At 36.4% G+C, this 6,000-nt stretch overlaps 1 long non-coding RNA gene across 2 annotated transcripts in view; it reads right to left on the bottom strand.

The window, feature by feature from the left end:
- Positions 1 to 3,202: 3,202 nt before the first annotated feature.
- LOC147834015 (uncharacterized) overlaps positions 3,203 to 6,000 on the bottom strand; it is a 262,202-nt gene continuing 259,404 nt past the window's right edge. For both annotated transcript variants that reach the window (XR_015507945.1, XR_015507946.1), the window contains one exon: positions 3,203 to 3,391. This is a non-coding gene — a long non-coding RNA (uncharacterized LOC147834015). The remainder of the gene's footprint in view (positions 3,392 to 6,000) is intronic.

The raw sequence follows: 6,000 nt of genomic DNA, 5'->3' as shown, positions 1-6,000 counted from the left end.
AAAACTGCACCAGTGCTCCTCTTAATTAGAAATCACTTAATGCTTGACATGATTGCAATCAAAAAAGCTTTAATTAAAATGCAAATTCAGGGTCTGTATAATTGTTGCTAAGAAAGTTTCTGTTTCAGCAGAGGATGATTTTCATTTATGGACATTCTCCAGAAATGCATGCTTCACGCACTCTTCATTTTCACACACAGCCTTGTGTTGAAGAACATGCCCAGGTGGATTATTCAGGCTTTTGTCTCAAAGACATACAAAAGCAAATCGCTTCAGGCTTCCATGAGTTCCTACATTCTCTTTATGCATGCAAACATATCAACACAACCTTATTGCCTGCATATATAAATTGAATAAAAATAGGCTTGAAATTAAAGGGACAGTTCACCCAAAAATTAAAATGTTAACATCATTTAATCATTCTTCTGTTTCTTCTATTCACTTCTATAGTATTTTGTTCCTACAATGAATGTCATTGACAGCTTCCTTGCAACATTCAGAATTTTTTTGTGCTTAATGGAAGACAAAAATGTATAAGTTTAGGTCACAGGTGTCAAACTCAGTTCCTGGAAGATTCCTGAAGCTCTGCACAGTTTAGCTTTAAACCTAATTAAACACACCTGCACCTCGAGGTCAGTGTGTTGAGGATAGTTGGAACTAAACTATGCAGAGCTGCAGTCCTCCAGGAACCGAGTTTGACACCCCTGGTTTAGAACTACTTGTAAATGTGAGTAAATAGTGAGGACCTTATACTTTCTGGGAGAAATATTCATTTAAAGGGGTTCTGTTATGCTCTATCTGTCATGAACACTCTTGGTATGAATAGGATTGTGTAAATATGTATATGGCAATGATGATATGTTTGGTCCTGGCAGTATGCTTTCATTATCATGGCAGAACAAGTACCAATGCCTGCTACATCCAGTATACACACAGATATGCCATCTGAGAATATGATATGCTGCTGCTATAAGCATGATATACAGGTGAAATCAGAATTATTAGCCCCCTGAATAATTAGGCCCCCCTGTTTATTTTCCGCCCAATTTCTGTTTAATGGAGAGATTTTTTTTTTTTTCAAAAAATTTCTAATCATAATAGTTTTAATAACTCATTTCTAATAACTGATTTCTTTTATCTTTGCCATGATGGCAGTAAATATTACTTTAGTAGATGTTTTTCAAGACACTTCTATACAGCTTAAAGTGACTTTTAAAGGCTTAACTAGGTTAATTAGAGTAATTAGGCAGGTTAAGGTAATTAGGCAAGTTATTTTATAACGATGGTTTTGTAGACTATTGAAACTAAATATAGCTTAAAGGGGCTAATAATATTGACCTTAAAATGGTTTTTAAAAAATTAAAAACTTCTTTTATTCTAGCTGAAATAAAACAAGCAAGACTTTCTCCAGAAGAAACAATATGATCAGACATACTATGAAAATTTCCTTGCTCTGTTAAACATCATTTGGCAAATATTTAAAAAAAATAATAATAAAATTCAAAACTGTATATGTATCCCCCGTAGCAGAACACAGGTGGAGCTGGGGTGGAGGAGGGTCTCTGAAAACGAACTGCAGCTGAATAACGCAGAACAACAAGGAGCATTTGAAACGAGGAAGAGCAAACACATTGGCTGCTGAGGTGGCAGCAACCAATCTCCTGCACCATGTAGTTAATGACGCAGGAGCACATTAAGTGGCCTTTGAGCCTGCACGCGCATAGAGTTTCATGGCAGAAATTGCACTTCACAAAATCGTGTTTTTGCATTTGGGTGTACTACAACAGTGGTCCACAACCACCGGGCCGCGGACCGATACCGTGGATCAATTGGTACCGGGCCGCACAAGAAATCATTAATTATTTGTTTATTTATTTATTTGTTATCTGAGTCTAAACAATCTTTTATTTTGAAAAATCTTTTATTTTGAAAAATTAACATTACATCTTACATCTCGGACACTTTAGCACCCAAATTTAACACACAAGTAGCAAAATGAGTAAGAAACAGATGTCTTTGGAAAGTTTCATTGCTAAGAGGTCCAGTGAATGACCAGCAAACTGCCAAGGAATGGATCCACGACCTATTTGTCAACAAATCAGGTAAATCCAGCATGTCTGTGCAAGAAGATCAACATAGGAAATCTCAAATGATGGCGGCCTTTGAGGGGCCATTCGCATATCGCGCCTTTTCTAGAGTTCTCACTAATTTGTTGTTTCCAATGGAGGTGTGTGGCTTGCATGCTAACTCTAACCCGCGCTCGCGCCTTCGAGACACATGCAGTTAAATGAATTCCGAGAGTGTACCGCGAGTCACGTGACAAGAATTGACTGATCAGCTTCAGCTTGTATGGAATATACACATTTCAGTAGACTAATTATCTCAGATAAGCACAGATGACCCAAACACTGCAGTGCTTTGTAATTTTCCCATAAATAAAGCTTGTATCAGAGTGACAGCAATGTTTTGTCAGTTTGTCATCCTCTCAAAAAAACGGTTAATGGTCGCCTAGCAGACCCCCCCAAATCCACACTCTTATGCTTGTCATGATGGAGTGTACTGTATTGCATATACTGTCAGTAATTTATATATGTATAATATGTAAAAAGTATTAAAAATATAAAAAATACTAATTGAATTATCTTCTAATGGGGAACTTTGTGACATCATAAACTTTGGAAAACAGTGTTATAGTCCATGCGAGCCTGTAATTCCTGAAAAGAGTTGTAAAATAAAATGAAATATCTCCCTCAAGATTTGATCCTCATAGATCTTTTTATGCCCAATTATACAGACTACAGGCTGACTACAAATTAAAAAGTGAAAAGGCATGATAGGACCCCTTTAAACAAATATAGCATAGGAAATAGATATTTAGTAACTTGGTAAACTCAAACTACTTCTAAAGATTTTTTCAATTATTATTTTATTATCTTTGATCAGCAGTCTACAAATTACAACATCATTTGAGTATCAATTTGGATGCCCCCCACATGAAATTAAATCAAAATCTAAAGGTACACATTGGCATGCTCTACACAGCAATCTGAATGAGCCTCATTATCTTATTATTGCACAAATGAGAGTAGATCACTAATGCAATCAAATATATTCAGTCTGATTACCAACAGCAATTTCCTGCAAAGGCTTTTAGATCCACTTTCAAATGCTCATTAATAATGAACCCCAGACTAAGGTATGACGCTGTGGAGCCAGGGACGATTCACAAAACCTGAGTAGTTCAAAGCTTCTCTAAAAGCATGTGTGAATCTTTACTATGTGTATATGTGAAATGTGCTGATGTGTCAGATGTCTTTCCTGTTGATCTTTGACCACTTCTCTTAACACCAAGAGACAATCCATTCTTCCTCTCTACGTCTTTCTTCACTTCCTTTAAAAGGGAAAAGGTGGGGAAAAAAATATAGTTGATTAAAAGCATAATACAAATTAAGTAATTACTGTATTCACCTTCATTTGGATTTATTAAATTATTGCTTTTGCTTGTGATTTTTAAAAAATTTAAGACAAGTTTTAAGATCTGCTCTATATATATATATATTCGCCTCAATATTATATATCTGCTCTCAATATTTGCCAATGTTTCATTAAAGGTACATATTTTCTATTTAATTTTATGTGGCAATTATTTATGCCATTAAATTCATCTAGATGGGCAACGTGGTGGCTCAGTAGGTAGTGCTGTTGCCTCACAGAAAGAGGGTCGCTGGTTCGACCCTCTTCGACCCGAGTTGGCATTTCTGTGTAAAATATGCATGTTCTCCCCATGTTCGCATGGGTTTCCTCTGGGTGCTCTGGTTTCCCCCACAAGTCCAAAGACGTGGTATATGTGAATTGGGGAAGCTAAAATTGTTGTAGTGTAAGTGTGTGAATGAGTGTGTATGGGTGTTTCTCAGTGATGGGTTGCAGCTGGAAGGGCATCTGTTGCGTTAAACATATGCTGGATAAGTTGGTGGTTCATTCCACTGTGGTGACCCCAAATTAACAAAGGGACTAAGCCGAAAAGAAAAGGAATGAATGAATAGACCAGGGGTGTCCAAACTCCGTCCTGGTGTCCTGTGCATAGTTTAGCTCCAACTTCCTTCAACACACCTCCCTGGAAGCTTCTAGTATACCAAAAAAGAGCTTGATTAGCTTATTCAAGTGTGTTTAATTGGGGTTGGAACTAAAATGTGCAGGACACTGGCCCTCCAGGATCGAATTTGGACATCCCTGGTCTATATGAAGTGAATTATGTATATAATTCTAATACAATGCTGATTACATAAAATCATTTAAACACCCCTGATAAAGACGCATAAAGCTGACACAGTACTATAGGAATTACTTTCACATTCTGTATAGCTGAAACAAAGGGGGAAAAACAGCTGTTTCCTGTTGTGCACAAGTAATCTGTGCAAACCATATGTTTAGCAATATGTGTTATCAACAGGTGTTATTCATTGCATTACAGTTTGTGCTATGATCCTTATGTTTTGTTTATATACATTAGTGCTGTTTAGAGGTCAGAACAATAGAGAAGATAATCCTTTTTAAAACTACAGAAGCATTGTACCCAGTATTGTGGGTAACGTGTTATGCTTTATGTAATAATATTACTTTTCCCAAGTAACGTAATATAATGCATTGCTTTTAAAAATAAGTAATATTATTTGAGTTTCTTTAAAAAAAATAACATGAGTTACTTTTTACCTTGTTTAATTGGCTTTTACAAAATATACTGTAAAATAAAAATGACCTTAATCAGGTTGAATCACACAATCAGTGAGAGAGCGTGCTGAGAGAGAACAGACAGTCGGCTTGCACTCATCATCCTCATCAGGTCTCTTTTTTTTTTTACAGCAGATGAGTCAGTGTACTGTTCAAGTAACTGAATAACTCAAGATATTGGTTTATTTTGAGCCAGAGGGGGTCTCCGGCATGTGTTAGTACTAAAGACGCAAAGCATTTCATGAGAACTGAATTAAATTGAATGAACTGGTTCGACAGGTTCATTTAGAAGGTCCAGTTAAAACAAACAATTCATTCAAATAACTTGTTTCCTAACAATGCCATATTAATATTTAATCATTAATATTATTAATTAATATCTAATCATTAATATCTAATCTATATAATCTAATTTAAAAATTCTGCATATTCCTTGGCCAAAACTCTCAGAAATAAAAAAGTGGTGACTGCGGCAGTACCTTTTAAAAAGGTATACTTTTGTACCTAAAGGGTACATATATTGAAACTCCAAAGTTACATAAGCCTAAACAGTACAATAGTAAAACTTTTGAGATTTAATGTGCTAATATGCACCTTCTGATACAAGCAAGTACCCTAAATAGCTACCACCCCAGTGACTGCTTTTGCACCTTTTTTTCTGAGAGTGTAAGCAATGAAAGTGTTTGGTTGCAGCTCGATGTCCTAAGCAAATCGTGATCTTAAAGTAAAACCACCCAACTATAAGTCCAGCAGCCAGTGGATAGTCACTGGCTTTTCCCCACGGCTCCCTCATTGTAGGTCTCTCGCCCCCTCTCTTTCACTTATTTCCCATCAGAACAGTGCTGTCTCTCTCTGACTGAACCTTTCAGTGACCTCCCACCTACATTCAGGATGCTTCCTGCATTCACAATGCCTTTTAAACCAGTCCACAGAAGTGAATGCAACATCCCTGGAAGCTGGACAAAGTTAGCTTTTAGTAGTCCACAGATGGCTTGAGAGTTTATACACAAGCTATGACTAGTGTAGGTATTGATTTGTAGATACCTAAATTATGCTATATTCACTCTTTCTTTTGTGGCTTAAGAAAGACATACTGTAGAAAGCTCAGGAGCTTTGCATACCATAACAGATTCTGGGTTTTTGCTTTGTTGGTTGTTAGCATGCAACAAAACAAAACAAGAATATTAGGAAAAGTGAAAAAAACAATATGCTAGTTGTTTGCTAACTCTGCTCATATTATGGCAGATAAAGTGTATCCTGCTGGTTATGTTG

The sequence above is a fragment of the Danio rerio genome, chromosome 14, assembly GCF_052040795.2.
Source record: "Danio rerio strain M-AB ecotype USA chromosome 14, GRCz13ab, whole genome shotgun sequence".
Taxonomy (NCBI): domain Eukaryota; kingdom Metazoa; phylum Chordata; class Actinopteri; order Cypriniformes; family Danionidae; genus Danio; species Danio rerio.
This window is presented reverse-complemented; position numbering and strand designations above follow the sequence as displayed.